We start from the raw sequence: 23,159 nt of genomic DNA on the forward strand, positions 1-23,159 counted from the left end.
TAAATAGGAAATGCCGGATTTGCCAATGATGTTCGCTTTTGAAAATTAAGTTAACGAACAATATCCAACACAATTTGAAGATTTTAGGATTTATTGGAGTTTAGTGAGCCAACAGAATGGAACAATTATTGGGTGGTATGTGAAACCACAATTATTAATATGGAACCTAATGAAAGAGATCTAGTAAGTGCTTTTTGGTTGCTAACAACATTTTCTGTTCAGCACTCCATGCAAAATAGAATGTCTATTTTCCCTTAAAAAAACATGTTCCTTTGCCTACTAACATTAATGTACTGAATTTGTATCAGGAAGGGAAAATAGCAGGCAGCTATAGTGATTACCGAAGTGGGGACTTGTTGTTGAACACGGCCCTCTGAGACAAAAACCCTATCAAAATAAAAAAAAATTAAGAAGAGCGGGATAAAGAGTCAGATCATTTTCCTAGTGATTCACACCAGAATTGGAATGTAGACCAACTGGTCAATCACAGAACTGTTAGAATGCAAAATAGGCCAATCAACCCAGCATATTAGCACTGGTTATCTGGACATTTCAACTTGGTGGCAGTCTTCTGCCCCTTACCCAGTACATTGGCTGATTAAATAGAAACAATGTCCTTTTGAATGTCTCAATTGAACTTACCTGTGCCACATTTCCAGGTAATGTGTCCCACATCCTAATAACGCACCTTGATTTACTTCTATTAGGAAACAATTTAAAAGTATGCTCTTTGATTCTCAACCTTCTTTCAAGTGAGAAAAGTCTTTTCATAAAAGTCACAGTCAACCATCGTCCTGTAGGCCAGACCAGGTAAGGATGGCAGTTTCCTTTTCTCAAAAACATTAGTGAACCAAATGGGTTTTTCCAACAATTGACAATGGATTTATGGACATTAGATACTTAATTCCACATTTTTACTGAATTCAAATTTCACCATCTGCCATGGCGGGATTCGAACTCTGGTCCCCAGAACACATCTTTGGAGTCTGGATTAACAGTCCAGCAATCTACACAGATAGGACAAATCTAATGCCACTTCAATGGAAGGCTAAATTTTAAAAAAAAGCTCCAAAATCATTGGGAACCACATTTGATACATGGAAAATATCTGACAAAACTACCTGGCATTTTTCGAGCAGAAGTTGATTATTTGCAAAGACCTTTGCATCACTCTAGCCAATAAAAGAAACTAAACAGAACACCTTCTGCAGCAGAATGCATGTAAAAAAAATTTCTTAAATACATTTTTTTAGCGACCAAATAATCAACCATTATTCTTGTTATAATTTTGAATTGATATTTTGGCAATTTGGAGTCGGTGTACACATGATGGGCTGAATGACCTCATTCTTCATCACTTGTATGATTCTGTGATGATAATCAAGTATGATATTGGTTACCAGTCTATTCCAAGGCAATGCAGGGACTAACCATGTACACTTCGGATGAAGATGCAAATTTATGAACAATTTTCTATTCTTTTATCTGCATTATTGTCTGTGGCCAAGTATATTTCTTCAAGTATAGAGTACCTGTGGAAAGAAGAGTAGGCTATATTACCTTGAAATATAATAATTTTCTCATTTGTGATGGAATATTTGTAAATGTTTATTTTTAAAAAGAAGGCAATGGATTGTATGAGTCATGATTTAGCAGTGGATCGATGTCTTCAGCCTATTAGTGGTGACAGAAAAAAATGCACTCAGTTTTCAGCAAACTTGTAAATTGTCAGATATAACTGGTTTATCAGACTTTAATGGCACAGCTATGATCTAGCACTAATGGCCTGGCAGTAGGTAAGAGGGTTGCTATAGTAACCTACCTTTGAATATAAAAATGTCTTTCTGTCACGTTAACAGCCCATAATTCTAACTGTTGCAGTCCTCTGAGGGCAGAGTTAAAAGTCGAGACTGCAGTTGGCCATCTACTTACATTCCAGGAAATTTAGTTTATTTCAAACTAATTGCTCCTCCACCATTGACACCATGTGCCCACATTAAGTGCTCTGCTTAAAAAAATGTATTTGATTGATTTGGGCTGGATACAGTCCCCCGAGTGTACTGGCCATATCAAGACTCAGGTTAAAGTAATTCGCCATGCATCAGCCCATTTTCAGTTTCTGTCTCTACTCACACAGGTCCCATCCCAGTTTTGGCAATTGATGCATGATCTTAGGTTACTTACTGCCCTCCTGACCAAAACAAGTCAGAGACTCATGACTTCACTGCTGAGAATTTAATGGATTGTTAATTGGTCCTATCACTTTAACGTTTAATACATGTTGTTTCCTTGCCTTTGTCCTCACAGGCTAACACAGTTTTCTGTATGGCTGTCGATCAGCCTGAACTGATTGCAAACTCTTTGAATGGCAATAAAAAGCCAAATAAATCTTTTGAACTGAAGCAAGGCGAGAGTGCCAACTCATTCCATGTGAGACGGGCATGGCAAATGTACGGAAGGCGATGCTGCAGGAGAACGTTTTTACTCCAAAAGGAGAAAAGCTGATGCATGTTCTGCAAATACAGGTATCTGAAGGAAATGAGGATTACTGCTTGTGCCTCACAGGTAGTCAATGAGATGGGGAAACTTTCTTTTTCTGTAATTAAGTAAACTGTTTTATCTGTGCTCTAAATTATAGCTCTCTCAAAATATAATTTTTGAGGGATTTTGATAATATAACCTTTCCTGCAATGCATCTTTTTGTTCCTAAATTAGTTACCAGGGATGAAGATGTTCAGATTACCTTTTTGAAAATCTTACCTAATGGGCTTAAAGAGAAATACTTGACTCAGGCGGTCTGGTTCCTAGAAGATTTAACAGTGGTGGATGGAAGAGATGCGACTGCAGTAAGGATTCTAATTCTCATTTTTCCGATCTTGTTACTAAGAGAGATAACCTGAACCTGGTGGAAAAACCATTCAGACAAATTAACAATGAAGATATGCATGTATCATAGTGAATTGGACACATTAACATAGTTATAAACGTATCTAAAGTTAAAAAAAGAAATACTTTGACGAATTTGCTTGCTTTCAGAATGTAGCTCAACTGTTTGCAGTGATGCTAAGTGGATCTCATTTACAGTGGTTTTCTCGCAGGGAAGCAATAAACACTTCATTGTCTGTGAGAAACAATTGAATACTGGAGGAATGTATGTCACAATGCAGATACAATAAGTGTAAAAACAATGTATCACAGTTGAATGTTCTCTGGTATAAAAGTGTTGCATATTGTATTTACAGAAGTGGAAGTTTTGTATTATGCTGTTAAAGAGTTTCAGAGAAATATTCGGAATTCGCAATTAATTAATAAAATGTAGTTAACATTAGATTGTTCATTCAAACATGCAGTTAAATATCAGCATGATGAGGTTGTTCAAACAGGGAAAGAAATCTGTAGCACAGGATTGTGTTGCTATATATTTGAGTTCCTTATGAGAATTGCAGTGGTTAGTTTGACTGAGAAATTTATAACAATAGCTTGCAACATGATTCCATTTTACCATCTTTAAAAAGACTTAATCTCCTTTAGAGAATCATACAGATATCCCAAACATTTTTTGAAAAAATATATAAATTGTTAATTCAAATTTTAGCAACTAAAAATAAATCTAAAATCACTCTAAATTTGAAATGCTAATTTCAATGAAAACATTGCTGCCATTGCGTGGAATGCCCTGCCTGCAACAGTAGTAGACTCGCCAACTTTAAGTGCATTTAAATGGCCATTGGATAAACATATGGATGATAATGGAATAGTGTAGGTTCATTGAGGGCCGACGAGCCTGTACTGCACTGTATTGTTCTATGTTCTAGTTGTTCATTTTGACTCATTAATTAAACTATGCACTCTTATTCTAAATGAAATAATGAATTGCTAATTGTTTCAACTTTCTCAAATCCTTGTACACTATTTCTGCCCAACTAATCATCTAATGCTCTCTAGGTGCGCTGACTAAAACAATAATATCATAACCTGACATTCCAATATTCTTATCCAATGACTGGTGTTTGATTGGGATACGCTTCAGTCAAGAAAAAGAGATGGATTGTTTGTTTCCGAGAGACTACTAATATTATTCTGGGTGGCAACTGTATTATGATATTGCTTTTAATACTTTTTTGGTGGTGCAGAACTTGAGTATTGCAGAAAAAAAGACACATTTTGTCAAAACTCTTATCTTCTGTCTTGCCCTTATCAGGACATTCTGAAGAATATCAATGTGAATGGAAACAATATTTTACATTGCATGACAGGAGAGTACTGATTGTTGCCAAGTGGGCTTTGAATTACAGTATCAGTCATGCTTGCATGGAGGTGCACTTGCATGCACTGGACACTGTATATATTAAAACACAAGGCCTTAACAAAAACAGAAACAGCCATTTTCTGATTCATTCTTCAGGACAATGACTTGACAATCAGAACTAATGTCAGAGATAGTAGGATTAATCAGAATTAATGTGCAGCTGGTGTATTCTCCATTCCATAATCTTGAACAGCAGAATCTTCTTGCCAACCAATCAACACAAGAGGAGGTGACAGCTTAGTAGTATTATTGCTGGGCTGTTAATGCAGAGACCACCACCACCGCGCCCCCCCCCCGCCCGCCCAAGGTAATGTTATGGACACCTAGGTTTGAATCTGGCCATAGTAGGCAGTGGAAATTGAATTCAATTAAGAATCTGGAAGGAAACTGCCTTCTTTACCTGGTAGCCCTACATGTGACTCTAACTGACAACAATGTGCTTGAATCTCAACTGCCCTCTGGGCAATTAGGGATGAGAAATAAATGTTGGACTAGCCAGTGATCAGAGATAATGGGAACTGTAGATGCTGGGTCTAGGCCCGAAATGTCAGCTTTTGTGCTCCTGAGATGCTGCTTGGCCTGCTGTGTTCATCCAGCCTCACAGTTTGTTATCTTGGAATTCTCCAGCATCTGCAGTTCCCATTACCCTTGAAATAAATTCTTCTCTTTTAAGGGCCCAAAGTGTTACCCCTCCTTAGTTTAATTCATACAAGTAAAGTTTTGTTATGTTCCTATTTGTGTCTTGCACACAACACATTTTTCAGTTTACTGCTACACGCATTGAGTGAGTTTATTTCTGACCGAACGTTCACTTCAATTATTGTCCACTTGAAGTCAGTAACTTCCATCAAGGAGGAGTGTAGGAGATGTAGGATCATTACTCTTGTCAATTCATTCACAGAATGGCATTTGTTGCCCATTCCTTGTTGATTAAATGTGTTCTCATGAGTCATTTTGTTTAACATTGCTGAGAAGCTCCCCAGCCCCTTATTGGGAAGCTCAGCATCAACTCATTACACTCGGTCTGGAATCACATACAAACGAGATAAAATCAGGGCAAAAGCTTTCCTTTTCCAAGCCAGTGAATCAATCTGATAATTTAAACAATCAGGCAATTTTACACAAAATTAATGCACAAAAGGAGGCAAATTGTACCACTGTGGCTGCACTAGCTCTTCAAATGAGCGTTATTAGCTAGTGTTAATTTCCTGCTTATTTTCCAATCCCTTGCACCATATTTCTGTCAAAGTTATCGTCCAATGCTATCTGAAATATTTTGATTGGACATGTCTCCAGCAGACTTCCAGGCAGTGTATTTCGTACCCGAACTATCTGCTGAGTGAAAAGCTTTTTCCTCACATCATGCTTGTTTCTTTTGCACATCAGTTTAAAGCTATGCCCTCTCATTCTTGCTCCTTTTATCAGTGGGATCATCTTCTCCCCATTTACTATACATGTCCAACTTATGATTCTGATAACTTTTATTGAATCTCATGTCTGCCTTCTTTTCTCCAAGGGTTACAGCCAAATTTTTCAATTCATGAAGTTTCTCATTCTTGGAACTACTCTAGTAATTTTCTTCTGCACTCTCTCCAATGTATTTACATCTTTCCTATAATGTGCTACCCATGACTGTACACAATACACTAGCTGAGGTCTAATGAGTGTTTTATGTTTGTTCATCATTACTTCCTTGCTCTTGCACTCTATGCCCCTATTAATAATGCCAAGGACACTGTATGCTTTATTAGTAGCTTTCTTCACCTGTTAGGCCACCTTTACTGCTCTGTTTCATCATTGCTGTGACCAATGCTCATATTTTATTCTATGTTTTATTTAATTAATTACATATTGGGGTTGTCTGCCAATAAATCAGCCTTCTGGATCATTAATCTAGTGACATAACCATTGTGTTATCATAACCCTAATTCATGTTAGGTATCATAACTACCAAACCTTGTTCCTTTGTGAAAGAAAATGCAGACGTAAGATCACAAATGACCAATGATCTAAAATCTCTGCATGTTGATCCAGGTACTCCTATGCAAGGGTTGTGTGATGACTTTCTGGTAACTAATTCAGTCTAAAGCTTTGCTGAATCAGTCATTAGTGAACCAGTGGAAATTTAAACTGATACAGCACCAAATCTTTTTCTGTCAAAATCACAGCCTGAAAGTTTCAACTGGGATTGCAAATTTTATGAAAGATTATGGGACATATCCAAATTTTAAAGAAGATGGGTTCTTATTGGCACTAGAATACGATTTGTCAAAAATAACTTCCACAAGTTGCACATTTTATCCGCAAGGACTGGATAAATCCAGTAACATATGTGAGTTTTCAGTTTTTTTTTCCGAGAAATATTTCAATAAGCAATCACTCTGAGGTCAAATAAAACTTTGCTTGCAAGCAAGGCAGAAAATATATTTAAAGATTTCACTGTATATAATTAGGAAATGATGTATTGGGACAAATTTAGCAAGATAACAGACAGCATGGTGGTTCAGTGGCAGGTTCACTTAGCCAGGTCAGCTTTCATACATTGTATCAGTGATAATGGGAACTGCAGATGCTGGAGAATCCAAGATAATGAAATGTGAGGCTGGATGAACACAGCAGGCCCAGCAGCATCTCAGGAGCACAAAAGCTGATGTTTCGGGCCTAGGCCCTTCATCAGAGAGGGGGATGAGGTGAGGGTTCTGGAATAAATAGGGAGAGAGGGGGAGGCGGACCGAAGATGGAGAGAAAAGAAGATAGGTGGAGAGGAGAGTGTAGGTGGGGAGGTAGGGAGGGGATAGGTCAGTCCAGGGGTCGAGCAGTTTCAAGACTGAAGAGATTACAAGAGAGTTGCAATGAGAGAGAGATTCCCTGAGGTTGGTCCGGAGGGAGGAGGGTAACTTCTGTGTTCATCCAGCCTCACATTTCATTATCTTGGATTCTCCAGCATCTGCAGTTCCCATTGTCACTGATACAATTTTAACCTCACTGCGAAGCCTCTTCCAGGGATGCCTAACCTGAAGAAGTTCCCCTCCTCCCTCCGGACCAACCTCAGGGAATCTCTCTCCCATTGCAACTCTCTTGTAATCTCTTCAGCCTTGAAACTGCTCGACCCCTGGACTGACCTATCCCCTCCCTACCTCCCCACCTATACTTTCCTCTCCACCTATCTTCTTTTCTCTCCATCTTCGGTCCGCCTCCCCCTCTCTCCCTATTTATTCCAGAACCCTCAGCCCATCCCCCTCTCTGATGAAGGGTCTAGGCCCGAAACGGCAGCTTTTGTGCTCCTGAGACGCTGCTGGGCCTGCAGTGTTCATCCAGCCTCACATTTCATTATCCCAGCTTTCATACATTGTGGCTTTGCTTACATTTAAAATAGTAGCCTTAGACAAGCCTCGTACTCTCATTAACATGCTGATCCACTGGAATTTACCTGCACGAATACAACCGTCTTAGCCAAAAGAGAAAATACCAGTGTTCACAAATCTGATACATAGATGAGTCATATAGCTGGTGGGCTTGCTTCCTGCCAACTCCAACGAGTACAAGCTTTTTCATTTACTTGGGTCCTTCACAAAAAATAAAAAGTCTCAATTGTAGGAGATATTAAGAGCTGTAGATGCCGGAAGCCAGAGTCGACAAAATGTGCAGCAGGAGAAAGTCCCAGTTGTATGCAGTTTTATCCGCTGTTGTTAAATATTTACAGTGAAAGGGGTGAAGCCTGACCAGGCCAAAAAAACTACCCAGTGAGACATTCACTGTAGCTGATGCCTGCATACCTGACCAGGGTAAACAAGTGGGGCTGAACTCAAAAAGGGGATGAACTGTGGTTGTGTTCTTGTCCCATGCAAGCTCTTGAAAGAGTCTAGAAGCAGAAGGCACCATCTCAGGTTAATGGGTGCCAATTTAAGATTGCAATAACGAGCCTTTCCTTTCCTCTCAGAGAGTTGTAAGTCTTTGGATCTCTTTGTCAGAGACAATTGTGAGGTCAGAGTCCTTGTCTATATTTTAGGCCGAGATAGATAGATTCTTGATCAGTAGGGGAATCAAGGGTTATGGGTAAGGGCAGGGTAAGTGGAATGTCAGATTGGCCATGTTCTTATTGAATGGTGGAGGAGGCTTGAGGGGCAAAATGGCCTACTCCTGCTAATATTTCTTATGGTTTCATGTGTGGTAAGCTAATTTTGCATTTATCAAATAATGCTCATAACACAATCAATTTCAATGTAATGCTTGATGGCAAAAAGTATCAATCAGTTTTAGATCTAGGTAAGACTGACTTTAACAAGTTGAGTCAAAGGCTGTTCACAGTAAACTGGGGAAATCTGCTAATGGGTAAAACAGCTGAAGAGCAGTGGAGGGTATTTAAATAAACATTTAACACAATACAAAAACCCGTTTATACACTTGAGAGGAAAGAAGTCCACTTCATAGAAAAACACAGCTATGGACTACTGAAAGAAAGGGCTTCAAAAATGCAAAAAAAAACAGCACAGATCCTACTAAATAGGATATATGCAAAGACCAGCAAAGGGTCACAAAGCAACCTAAAAGAGCTACCAGAAGGGATTATGAAAAGAAAGTTTTCAAAGACATCAAAATCAGCGAGAAGAAATTTTATAGCTACAGAAAAGGGGAAGCGGGTGACCAGGAACAATGTTGGCCCACTAAACACTAAAAGTGGGCAGAGATAATGGGAACTGCAGATGCTGGAGAATTCCAAGATAATAAAATGTGAGGCTGGATGAACACAGCAGGCCAAGCAGCATCTCAGGAGCACAAAAGCTGACGTTTCGTTCCTAGACCCTTCATCAGATGAAGGGTCTAGGCCCGAAACGTCAGCTTTTGTGCTCCTGAGATGCTGCTTGGCCTGCTGTGTTCATCCAGCCTCACATTTTATTAACTAAAAGTGGGCACGTTGTCAATGGCTATGGGGAAATGGCAGACATATTGAATAATTACTTTCTTTCAGTATTTACAGGCAAAAAGGAGAATAGCGTTCCACAAGTCCAAAGGAAATTAATAGTGAGCCAGGAGCAGGGATTGAATAATGTAAGTAAACCCGTAATGAGGAAATTAATGGAATTAAAGAGTGACAAATCTCTGAGACCTGACAGCTTATATCTGAGAGTGTTAACAGAAGTGTAATCTTTCAGAATTCCTTAGATACAGGAGCCATCCATCAGGATTGGAAAATTGCACATGTTTGTCCACTTTTTAAGAAGGATGAAAGAGGAAAATCATGGAATTACAGACCAGTTAGTTAAACATCAGTGGTGGGGAAATTGTTAGTGTCTATAATCAAGGATGGGGTGACTGAACACCTTGAAAATTTTCAGTTAATTAGGGACAACCAGCCTGGATTCATGACAGGTAGGTGATGCCTGACAAACTTCACTGATTTTTTCCGAAGAGATGATTAAGGTAATGTACAGGGGAATGACTATGGATGTCAGTTCATATGGACTTCTAGAGGCATTTGATAAAATTCCATAACAGACTGTTAACTAGTATTGAAGCCCACAGAATCAAGGGAAAATCACTCGTGTGGCTACAAAATTGGTTGAGCGGTAGGTGGCAAAATTTAGAGTGATAGTTGGTAGGTACTCCAATTGGCAGACATGACCAGTGGCGTCCCACAAGAATCTGTGTTAGGATCTCAGTTATTTATATTGTTTATTAATGACTTAGATAATGGTATAGAAAGTCATATATCCAAATTTGCTAGTTGGCTTTGTAGACTGTGTAGATGATACTTAAGCAATATTAATAGACTAATGGATGGAAAAAACTTTGGCAGACGGAATTCAATGTAGCCAAGTGTGAGGTTATTCATTTGGACCAAAAAGGAGTAGATAAGAATATTTCCTAAATGTTTAGGAGTTAAATACAGTGAATATTCAAAGAGATTAGATGTCCAGGTGCATAGATTTTTAAAATATCACAAATAAGTGTGGAAAAGAATCAAGAAAGTGAATGGAATGTTAGATTTCATATCTCGAGGGCTGGAGGTCATGCTCTAAGTACACAAAATCCTGGTTATATATCTCTTAGAATACTGAGACAATCTGGATACAACACCACAGGATGGATATCTGGACCTTGAAGCGAGTGCAACATACATTTACAAGAATGATATATGGACTTCAAAGGTTAAGTTATGAGGAGTGATTGTACAAATTAAGCCTGTTTGCTCTAACTTTAAAAGGTTAAGGGGTGATCTGATTGAAGTCTTAAAGATACTAACATACTAAGACAGGATAGATAAAGATAAACTATTCCTGCTGAGTTCTAGAACTAAGGGACATAGCCTGAGAATTAGGACTAGAATATTCAAGAGAGATATTAGGAAGCATTTCTACACATAAAGGCTTGTAGATGTTTGGAGCCCTGTTTCACAAATGGCAAGAGATGTTGGATCAGTTGTTGATTTTAAATCTGAGATAGATAATTTTTTATTGAAGTATTGAGGGATGTGGGCCAAAGGCAAGTATATGGAGTTGGGCCATAGATCAGCCATAATCTTATTGAATGATAGAACAGCTCAAGGGACTGAATGGCCAACTCCTGTTCCTGTATTCCAATATACATTCTCCTAGTTATGATTAAATGTCAGTAACCTCGTGGTAAACAAGCTGATGAGTGTTAAAGTTCCTTTAATGTTTGAAATGTGAGTTCTGGGCGATGTATGAGCGGCAGTACCATTGTGGTGCCAGTTGTTCTACATTAACTGGTACAATAAAGTGACAGAACTTGATACATCTGATGGAGATGCCTGGGACTAATCTTGAGCATGAAAGTCCTCTGCAGTGGCAACTTAAAATGTTAACTCATGTTCATAGGAATGTGAAGCATTAAGTAGAAAGTGATACATTACCTGGCAGATCACAGCAGATCATTCATCTTCCTGCAGCTCTGGATCCAGGTTCTCTTCAGCCCCCTATTGATAGTGTCCTCCCAGCCATACCTGTCCAGGTTGTCTTCCCTCAGAAAACTCCCTTTTCTCATGGAAGCCTTCAGGAGTTTATTGAGGGTGGCCCCACTAAAGCGTGGCACCAATGTTTGCCATGTTTCTCATATCTCCACAAATAGGAAGAGTGATGAGCAGAGGTCGACTGAAGCTTCAGGGTACTGCAGAGCCACAAAACCAAGAATCTCAATGCTCTTTCTACAGCAATAGGCATGACGTAAATAGACAACCACTCTGCAAACAATTCAGACACTAATCCATATATCTGTTCTTTTAAACATTGGTCATAGAATCCCTACAGTGTAGAAACAGGCCATTCCACCCAACAGGCCCACTCTGCCCGTCTAAAGAGCATTCCTCCCAAGCCCATTGCCCTACTTAACCTAAGCATCCCTGGACACTACGGGCAGAATCCTTTCTAAATTAACCTTGTGGCAATCAACTGAGTGGGAGGGCTAATGAAGGAATGGAGACAGTTCATCACCCTCACCCTGGAGCTGATCAATTTGGGGGATCTCGTGTGGAACTGTGATGATTTGGGGAACATAATCCAAAGTCTGAGAGTGACAGTGCCCGTGAGCATTTTCAGTCATTACCTCTTAGGTCAGGAAATCTAAATTTAGAGTTGCTTTTAATCTATCAGGTTTTCTTTTCAAATTTAACCATTTGGCTTTTGGCACAGTATTCCAACTTGGTGTTCATGCAAGTATCAAGAATTAAAACTGTGTGGATAATGGAAACTAACTCCCAGAAAGGTGAATGAAACAATTGCACAGAGACCAGTACTCTGTCACCAAGCCACCCTTCATTTACCCATCATTGTACTTGATACTCGTCTGGCTTCCTCAGAGCTACCTTTAAGAGTGAACAGAACCTCTGACACAAAATCAGAAATTGCTGGAAAAGCTCTGCAGTTCTGGCAGGATGTGTGAAGAGAAATCAGAGTTAACATTAACGAACAGTTCTGGGGAATGGTCACTGGGCCTGAAACATTAACTCTCATTTCTCTCCGTAGATGCTGCCAGGCCTACTGAGCTTTTTTGCTTTTGTTTGTATTTTCACCATCTGCAGTTTGTTCAGTTTTTCATTTAAAACTACTGACAGTTATGTTTATATCTGTCTGTCAGGACTCCCTGTTTGGACAAGGTAGCAGCCCCAATCAGGGAACTCAAAGTCTATGATGCCCCCCGGCTGACCTTATAACAATCGCAGTAGTGAACACTGACCTGAGTGCAATCAATTCTCTTGTTCTATACTGTACTTGGGCAAACTGGAGTCATGTCACTTTCCTATGAGCTAGTGAGCATATCCTTTTCATCCTCACAGAGAAGCATTCTGGAGCAGGCAGTCCAGTGCAGTGCTGAGGGTTTACTGTATGACAGAAGTGCTATGTTTCTGATATAGTCATTAAATGGACACCCTGTCTGAGCTGGAAATCAAATATCTCAAGGCATTACTTTGTAGAAGGACTGTTTGGTTATCCCTTGTGTCTGGGTCAACATTTAATCCTTAGCCAGCGTCACCAATTTACAAAAATTAAATAATTGACATGATATGGATGTTGTTGTCTTGACCATCATTTATTGGCCATCCCTCACCTCCCTAAGTGAAGGTGATGGTAGTCATTCTTATACACACACATTACATTTTTCATTTCATTTTACAAAAAAAAGTATTTTTAAGCCCCTCTCTTCCAGCAATTTCTTGAAAAGATAACACTGGGGACTTATCTGATTAGAGATCATTGTGATTATGAAAGTGTTTTTCAGGCAAGACCTGTAGAAGATGGGTTGGATCAGAATTCTGAAGATCTCTAATAATTCCAAGGAGGAACTCAAGAGAAACTTGTTTTCTTTAGAGGTTAGTTAGATTTAGGAATTTGACACCATAAGTCAAGCAGCATAGGTATATTCAAGGGAAAGCTACATAAACATGTTAGAGAGTAAGAGACAGAAAGATATTTTGAGAGCATTAGATGAAGATGTGTTTGCAAAGCAAGTATATGCAAAATAAAATCAGAGAAAATTTGCCCTACATCACTCGCTGTCAGTACGAATGGCAACCCAACTGAAGACAGCTAGTTCATTTTATGTTGTACCTAATTGTATTATCACTCTAAGTGAATAACTCCAACTCTATGTTTTAATCTATTCTAAAATGGCTTTATAAAAATGATTTATAGTTATAATAAAACATGACCACAGTCACAATGTCTGCTCCAAGTCAGTCGAACAGTTCAATACTGCTCTAGACTTTAATATTGATGTCTGTCTAAGCCCATTTGTGCAAGAGAGTATCAATGGCATAGTAGAAGGATGCAATTAAGTAGCAGTTAGAAGGAGGAAGCAGTTCCAAAGAGTCATCAGCTGTAAGAAGACCTGTAGAGTCTTAATGATTGTGATCTCGTCAATACTTAATTTTTGAATAGAATGCACAGTTTTAACAAAAGCTAAAGCTCAGCTAAAGTAATTTTCCGGTCAACTTTACCTGTTTGATGTTGAAAGCTGTGCAAGGATTTAACAAAGATATAGTAAAATTCAGGGAAGAAGTATATTCGCTGGTTAACTGGTTCTTTCCAATCAAGCTGACTAAAAGCTATCCTCAAGAATTTCTCTCAAATGGAAAACCTTTGAATCAGATCCCAATTTGGTGAAGTAGTTCAAAACCAGTGATAGCAAATCATGATAATAAAGTGTGAAGCTGGATGAGCACAGCAGGCCAAGCAGCATCTCAGGAGTACAAAAGCTGACGTTTCAGGCCTAGACCCTTCATCAGCGAGGGGGATGGAGAGAGGGTTCTGGAGTAAATAGGGAGAGAGGGGGAGGCGGACCGAAGATGGAGAGAAAAGAAGATAGGTGGAGAGGAGAGTATAGGTGGGGAGGTGGGGAGGGGATAGGTCAGTCCAGGGAAGACAGACAGGACAAGGAGGTGGGATGACGTTAGTAGGTAGGAGATGGAGGTGCGGCTTGGGGTGGGAGGGAGGGATGGGTGAGAGGAAGAACAGGTTAGGGAGTCCGCCTCCCCCTCTCTCCCTATTTATTCCAGAACCCTCACCCCATCCCCCTCTCTGATGAAGGGTGTAGGGCCGAAACGTCAGCTTTTATGCTCCTGAGATGCTGCTTGGCCTGCTGTGCTCATCCAGCTTCACACTTTATTATCTTGGAATCTCCAGCATCTGCAGTTCCCATTATCTCTGATAGCAAATCATGAGCCTGTTTCACATCTCTTCCCATTTCCATTTCTATTTTTATACCGTCACATAAAATCAGCATCCAGCTCTATACGTGGAAGCCAAGTGCAAGTGGGTTCTCTAAGCAGCGCTGGCATTGTTATTAATGTAATGTCTACAGGTGTACCTTCCAAATCAATGTCCACTTCAATCTTGAAGAACAAGGGCAGCAGATACATAGGAACACACCAGGTGCAATTTCCCTTCCCAGCATCTGTCCATCCTTACTTAGAAATATCTCCTTCAGTCTCGCTGAGCAAAATCTTAGATTCCCTCCCTAACGGCATTGTAGGATACCTTCAGCACATGGACTGCAGTGTTTCAAGAAGGCAGCTCACCACCAACTTCTCAAGGGAACCGAGGGATGGGCAGTAAATGCTGGTCCAGTCTACAATTCCCACATCCAATAAGTGAATTTTAGAAAGTTATTCTTGACGGCCAAGCAATAAAGCGTTGAATGTTTCTGAGCGTGTTGGTCTGAAGTTGTAGCTTGAGTAGTCAAGTCAGTTAGGAGGCACAGTGAGAGGAAGAACAGGTTAGGGAGTCCGCCTCCCCCTCTCTCTGGGGTCCTTCAGCCAGAACTTGCAAAGGAAATACAATATTGAGATGTTCTTTCAATCTTTCTTTGAGGATAACATATAGCTTTCACCCTGAACTTTAGAAGTGAGTTTTTATTTCCAAGAAGTGAGTGAGATCAATAGACCAAATATCAAAGCGCTCCCCGTCCAGTTACCATTCAAAAGAACTGAGCCCAGAGAAAACAAAGCAGCTATCAGCAGTCACATGATTTTTGGTAACTAGGAGATAGCAAGAACTGCAGATGCTGGAAGTCAGAGTTGATACAGTGTGGGCCTGAAGGAACACAACAGGTCAGGCAGCATCAGAGGAGCAGGAAAGTTGATGTTTTAGGTCGGTCAACACAAAACATCAACTTTCCCGCTCCTCTGATGCTGCCTGAACGGTTGAGTTCCTCCAGTTCCACACAGTATCAAATGTGATTTTTGGTAGCCTTCCCATTTTCACAGTGAATTTTCAATGACCTATTTTAAAGAAACAAAACATGAAATAAATACAGTCCCTCTTTCACACCTACACTGGCCCTAAACCCCACCTCTTCCTCTGTTACATTGATGACTGGATCGGCGCCACCTCATGCTCCCAAGAGGAGCTCGAACAGTTCATCCACTTCAGCAATGCCTTCCACCCCAAGTTTAAGATCAGCTGGACCATCTCCAGCCTTCCCAACCACATCCCTCACCTTCCTGGACCTTTCTGTCTCCATCTCAGGCAACCACCTACAAACTGATGTCCATTTCAAGCCCACCGATTCCCACAGCTACCTGGAATACACCTCCTCCCACCCAGCTTCCTGCAAAAATTCCATCCCCTATTCCCAATTCCTTCGCCTCCACCGCATCTGTTCCCAGGATGAGGCATTTCACTCCCGTACATCCCAGATGTCCTCATCCTTCAAGGACCACAACTCTTCCCCCCACAGTGGTCGAGAACGCCCTTGACCATGTCTCCTGCATTTCCTGCACCTCATCCCTCACACCTCGCCCCCACAATAACCACCAAAAGAGAACTCACCCTAGTCCTCACATACCACCCCACCAACCTCCGGATACAACACATCATCCTCCGACACTTCTGCCATCTACAATCCGACTCCACCACTAAAGACATTTTTCCAATCCCACTTTTGTCTGCCCTCCGGAGAGACCACTCTCTCCGCGACTCCCTTGTCCGCTCCACACTCCCTTCCAACCCCAGTACACCTGGCACCTTCCCCTGCAACAGCAGGAAGTGCCCCCACACCTCCTCCCTCACCCCCATACCAGGCCCCAAGATGACATTCCACATCAAACAGATGTTCACCTGCACATCCGCCAATGTGGTATACTGTATTCACTGTACCCAGTGTGGCTTCCTTTACATTGGGGAAACCAAACAGAGGCTTGGGGACTGCTTTGTAGAACTCCTATGCTCGGTTCGCAATAAACAACTACACCTCCCAGTCGCGAACATTTTCAACTCCCCCTCCCATTCCTTAGACGACATGTCTAGCCTGGGCCTCCTGCAGTGCCATAATGATGCCACCCGTAGGTTGCAGGAACAGCAACACATATTCCTCTTGGGAACCCTGCAGCCCAATGGTATCAATGTGGATTTCACCAGCTTTGAAACCTCCCCTCCCCCCGCTACATCCCAAAACCAGACCAGCTCGTCCCCGCCTGCCTAACCTGTTCTTCCTCTCACCTATCCCCTCCTCCCACCTCAAGCCACACCTCCATTTCCTACCTACTAACCTCATCCCACCCCCTTGACCTGTCCGTCCTCCCTGGACTGACCTATCCCCTCCTTACCTTCCCACCTGTACTCCCCTCTCCACCCATCTTCTCCTCTACCCATCTTCGGTCTGCCTCCTCCTCTCTCCCTATTTATTTCAGAATCCTCTCCCCATCCTCCTTTTCTAATGAAGGGTCTAGGCCTGAAACGTCAGCTTTTGTGCTCCTAAGATGCTGCTTGGCCTGTTGTGTTCATCCAGCTCCACACTTTGTCATCTATGAAATAAATACATTTTTACTCAATCTTTCATGGCTTAATTCCTGCAAGACATGTTAAAATGAAGCATCTGTGTAACACAACGACATGTGTGACATTCCACAGGATTGATGCATAGGCAAATCCAATGTATTCTACTTTTAGAAGCTTCTAGGAGCCTGGCAATTTTAAAATTCCAAAACTCAACTGACCTGCGGTAGCCATCTTAAAGATCAACGATAATGGGAACTGCAGATGCTGGAGAATTCCAAGATAATAAAATGTGAGGCTCTCTGATGAAGGGTCTAGGCCCGAAACGTCAGCTTTTGTGCTCCTGAGATGCTGCTTGGCCTGCTGTGTTCATCCAGCCTCACATTTTATTATCTTAAAGATCAACAGTGTCTTTTTTCGAAGAGGTCATTTGAAATTAACAGCATCTTCATGTCTGCTTGGCATGATGTGCCTAGTTCAAATATTGACTGGCATGTAGAGTGCTTGGAGCATTTTCTGGATTTTTCCTTCAATTTCTGACTCACTGTATTTGCAGTCACATTTTTTATATTGTTTATCCTGCCCGTTAACTGACAACTTTTTGAACTGCTGACTAATCTGTTTCTAAGAAGACCTCCACGCAACCAAATCATCACCACAGGAGATGTGATAGGAAGATACTACAATGACATTAATGATACTCTATCATTAGTCTGTGTACTTATACACTTTACTTATCTATTGGAGATGTATCAATCTAGTGCATCATTAAAACTGATGACACGACAAAAGCTGAAACCAGCATTTCAAAAGTCATTAGGGTTTGCAATTTTGGCTTTATACCCTTTGCAAAAAGAAGCAAATGTTGTGGAATTCCAATCATCCAGATCAGACTAGGGGATTTTGGACAGACCAGAACTGGGTTTCGACTGATAAGAGAATGATCTCCAGCTCACAGTCATTTCAGCTGCCTATTATTGAGTGGGTCAGAGTTGTATTTTTTGTGTTGAGTAAGCTCAACTGGGTCAATATTTTATCTTTTTCTCTCAACTGTTTCCAATGCATGCATTTTTATATTCCTTTTGATGACAAAGAGCTTGCCTTTCCTTGGTACTATTTGGGACATTTCAAAGAGTTCCATAGCATCTTCAGGTGTTCTAACTGTTATAGTGTAGGGAAAACATGGAATATGTTTTTTGCATGACGAGAACCCATAAAAACGATAATGAGATGAATGAGCAAAAAATCACTTTTATTGGTGAATGACAAAACATTGGCTTGAAATTCCAGGAGAAATTCCAAATACCTCTTTGGGTAGCGCTATGAAATCCTTTGTGTTTTCCTGAGTTGAGAAGACATGGTAAGAAGCAACCAATCATTTTCCCCCATGCTGCCATGGAAAGTCAGCTTGAATCATTACTTGAAATTGGACAATTTCACGCACTGTACACTTTCTGAAACAATGTCAACAGGAATTATCCAGTCACCTTATAATGCTGGATGCTGATTTGTGGTACATATTCCTGTAAATGCAGCCTGCTTCCATTAATGAAATCCCAGCCAAAGGTATTAACCTGGAGCTTGCTGTACACCAAAAATGGCAGTTTCTTCCTGCATCATCCAAACCTCTCTCTGTTTCTAATGATTTACATGAACTGCATTTCCAGAATTCACTGTCACCATCCGTACTTTATCTGGCAGTGACTTTGCTTTCTATTACTGAAAATGATCTTCTTGATTTATGACTGTTTCGTGAAGTTGTATAAAGCTGCACAGGTTCCACATAAATAATGGCTTGGTGGCTCAGTGTTTAGCACTGCAGTCTCACAGCACCAGGGACCTGGGTTTGATTCCAGCCTCAGGCGACTGTCTGTACGGAGTTTGCACATTCTCCCCATGTCTGCATGGGTTTCTTCCGGGTGCTCTGGTTTCCTCCCACAGTCCAAAGATGTGTAGTCTAGGTGGATCAGCCATGCTAAATTTCCCGTAGTGTTTCGGGGTGTGTGGGTTATAGAGGGATGGGTCTGGGTGGGGTGCTCGAAGGGGCAGTGTGGACTTGTTGGGCCAAAGGACCTGTTTCCACACTGTAGGGAATCTGATCTAATCCTAATAATGAAATCTGTTGTTCCACCTCACACGGGTTAACCTATCAGAAGTCAAGTGCTACTATGACTGGAGTCATGACAAATACAAAACTATTTTGTCAAAACATCCATTTTACCTAACTGACAAACTCATGTTAACAGTAAATGTTCAGCAGTTTCTGTAGTTGACAAGAAAATAACTTTCTCATGCATAATTTATCTTTCGCCATTGGCAATTAGGAATTGCTAACTTATAACTCTACAACTTAAACTATACATGTTTAAAACTCCACCCTTTCACATATGGATAGACACATGAAAATATGACATGAAAACTAAGGGCGGAAAAGGGAAAAAAGGAAACAGTTCGACAATACCAAACTAGACCACAAAATTCAATGAGTTGCTTTCTTTCCCTTCCTTTTAATTCCTCTCCAGTTCATCGCTGATGAAATGAAATTGTTCACAAATTGAATCTGTCTTTCATTTACTGGGTGAGAATTTGGCCTTTCTCTATCTTTTAACACATTCTATTCTAATTTCAACAGGGGGTTTGTCAGAGAGTGGAGGACAGCTAGCTGTTACTATAAACTTTGTGGTACCTTTACCCAGGAGAGAGAACACACAGAGAAAGGTCTGAAATAAAAACAGAAAATGCTATAAAATTTCATTTCTTCCCTCTGTTGAAAGCATACTGTCTAGGTGTATAATGGCCTGGTACGGCAACTGCTTTGCCCAGGTCCATAAGAAACTACAGAATGTGGTGTGCACAGCCCAGACCATTATGGAAGCCGGGCTTCCATCCATGGACTCTACTTACATGCCTTGCTGCTGCAGAAAAGTGGCCAAGATCATCAAAGACCCATTTCACACTGATAATGATCTACTACAACCTCTTCCGTCAGGCAGAAGGTACGGAAGCCTGAACACATGCACAAACAGTTTCAGGAACAGCTTCTTTCTGGCCATTATCAGAATGGACTCTCGCCTCAAGTAATGTAATCTGCAATGTAACCTGAGATAACAAAGTGTGGAGCTGGATGAACACAGCAGGCCCAGCAGCATCTTAGGAGCACAAAGCTTTTGTGTATTTTGGTAGATGTGACAATAAAATCAATCAATCAACACCAGCAGAGAGAGAAACAGAGTTAATGTTGAGTCCAATGACTCTTCTTCAGCCATTGGACTCAAACATTACTTTGATCGTCTATCTACAGAAGCCTCCTGAGCTGCTGAGTTTCTCTAGCCTTTTCATTCAGCTTTACAATGTGTGCAGTATTTTATTTTGTTTACAGAGGAAGATTTTATAAGGTAATGTCTTTGCAGACTCAGTAGTTCTCAGTTGCACTGGCCCCACACAATCGTGGTCACCTGGCCAGGAGCCAATCTAAACACTGTGAACACCGAGTTAGTGCTCAGTTCTGAAACCATCAGCTCCTGTGTGCTGACTTCTCCACTGTTTCAGGAAAAGTGCAACATTTTATACAACTGGCAATGTGCTCTGGTAAACATGATTTTTAAAACTACAGCCACCTCTTTGCAAATCTTGGATAACAAAGTGTGGAGCTGGATGAACACAGCAGGCCAAGCAGCATCTCAGGAGCACAAATGCTGACGTTTCGGGCCTAGACACTTCATCAGAGAGGGGGATGGGGAGAGGGAACTGGAATAAATAGGGAGAGAGGGGGAGGCGGACCGAAGATGAAGAGAAAAGAAGATAGGTGGAGAGGAGAGTATAGGTGGGGAGGTAGGGAGGGGATAGGTCAGTCCAGGGAAGACGGACAGGTCAAGGAGGTGGGATGAGGTTAGTAGGTAGGAAATGGAGGTGCGGCTTGAGGTGGGAGGAAGGGATGGGTGAGAGGAAGAACAGGTTAGGGAAGCAGAGACAGGCTGGGGTAGTGGGAACTGCAGGTGCGGGAGAATCCAAGATAACAAAGTGTGGAGCTGGATGAACACAGCAGGCCAAGCAGCATCTCAGGAGCACAAAAGCTGACATTTCGGGCCTAGACCCTTCGTCAGAGAGGGGAATGGGGAGAGGGTCCACCTCCCCCTCTCTCCCTATTTATTCCAGAACCATCTCCCCATCTTCCTCTCTGATGAAGGGTCTAGGCCTGAAACGTCAGCTTTTGTGCTCCTGAGATGCTGCTTGGCCTGCTGTGTTCATCCAGCTCCACACTTTGTTATCAGAGACAGGCTGGGCTGGTTTTGGGATGTAGTGGGGGAAGGGGAGATTTTGAAGCTTGTGAAGTTCACGTTTCCAACCTCATTGTTCCCCAACCCCACACGGCCCGTTTCTATCTCCTTCCCAAAATCCACAAACCTGCCTGCCCTGGTCGACCCATTGTCTCAGCCTGTTCCTGACCCACCGAACTCATCTCCACCTATCTGGACTCCATTTTCTCCCCTTTGGTCCAGGAACTCCCCACCTACGTATATGACACCACCCACACCCTCCACCTCCTCCAGGACTTCCAATTCCCCGGCCCCCAACACCTCATTTTCACCATGGACGTCCAGTCCCTATACACCTGTATTCCTCATGCTGATGGCCTCAAGGCCCTCCGCTTCTTCCTGTCCCACAGGCCCAACCAATCCCCCTCCACCGACACCCTCATCCGCCTAGCCGAACTCGCCCCTCACCCTCAACAACTTCTCTTTCGATTCCTCCCACTTCCTACAGACCAAGGGGGTGGCCATGGGTACCCGCATGGGTCCAAGCTATGCCTGCCCCTTTGTAGGTTACGTGGAACAGTCCCTCTTCCGCACCTACACAGGCCCCAAACCCCACATCTTCCTCCGTTACATTGATGACGGTATTGGCGCCGCCTCTTTCTCCCCAGAGGAGCTCGAACAGTTCATCCACTTCACCAACACCTTCCACCCCAGCCTCAAGTTCACCTGGGCCATCTCCAACACATCCCTCACCTTCCTGGACCTCTCAGTCTCCATTTCAGATAACGAGTGAGAAACCAATGTTCATTTCAAGTCCACTGACTCCCACAGCTACCTAGAATACACCTCCTTCCACCCACCGTCCTGCAAAAATTCCATCCCCTATTCCCAATTCCTGCGCCTCCACCGCATCTGCTCCCAGGATGAGGCATTCCACTCACGCACATCCCAGATGTCCACATTCTTCAAGGACCGCAACATTCCCCCCGCAGTGGTCGAGAACGCCCTTGACCTCGTCTCCCGCATTTCCCGCAACACATCCCTCACAACCCGCCCCCGCCACAACCGCCCCCAGAGGATCCCCCTCATCCTCACATACCACCCCACCAACCTCCGGATACACGTATCATCCTCCGACACTTCCGACATCTACAATCCGACCCCACCACCCAAGCCAATTTTCCATCCCCACCCTTGTCTGCCTTCTGGAGAGACCACTCTCTCCGTGACTCCCTTGTCCGCTCCACACTCCTCTCCAACCCCACCACACCCGGCCACTTCCCCTGGAACTGCAGGAAGTGCTACACTTGCCCCCACACCTCCTCCATCACTCCCATCTCTGGCCCCAGGATGACCTTCCATATCAAACAGATGTTCACCTGCACATCTGCCAATGTGGTATACTGTATCCATTGCACCCGGTGTGGCTTCCTCTACATTGGGGAAACCAAGCGGAGGCTTGGGGACCACTTTGCAGAACACCTCCGCTCGGTTCGCAATAAACAACTGCACCTCCCAGTCGCGAACCATTTCCACTCCCCCTCCCATTCTCTAGATGACATGTCCATCATGGGCCTCCTGCAGTGCCACAATGATGCCACCCGAAGGTTGCAGGAACAGCAACTCATATTCCGCCTGGGAACCCTGCAGCCCAATGGTATCAACGTGGTCTTCACAAGATTCAAAATCTCCCCTTCCCCCACTGCATCCCAAAACCAGCCCAGTTCTTCCCCTCCCCCCACTGCATCACAAAACCAGCCCAGCTCGTCCCCTCCCCCCACTGCATCCCAAAACCAGCCCAGCCTGTCTCTGCTTCCCTAACCTGTTCTTCCTGTCACCCATCCCTTCCTCACACCTCAAGCC

General features: G+C 42.4%; 1 long non-coding RNA gene across 1 annotated transcript in view; it reads right to left on the reverse strand.

The window, feature by feature from the left end:
- Positions 1-1,423: 1,423 nt before the first annotated feature.
- The window catches only part of LOC125458145 (uncharacterized), a 38,766-nt gene continuing 17,030 nt past the window's right edge, over positions 1,424-23,159 (reverse strand). Inside the window, exons 2-3 of the long non-coding RNA XR_007248781.2 lie at positions 2,761-2,902; positions 1,424-1,532 (exon numbers count right to left, since the gene is read on the reverse strand). This is a non-coding gene — a long non-coding RNA (uncharacterized LOC125458145). The remainder of the gene's footprint in view (positions 1,533-2,760; positions 2,903-23,159) is intronic.

This window comes from Stegostoma tigrinum, chromosome 13 (genome assembly GCF_030684315.1).
Source record: "Stegostoma tigrinum isolate sSteTig4 chromosome 13, sSteTig4.hap1, whole genome shotgun sequence".
NCBI lineage: Eukaryota > Metazoa > Chordata > Chondrichthyes > Orectolobiformes > Stegostomatidae > Stegostoma > Stegostoma tigrinum.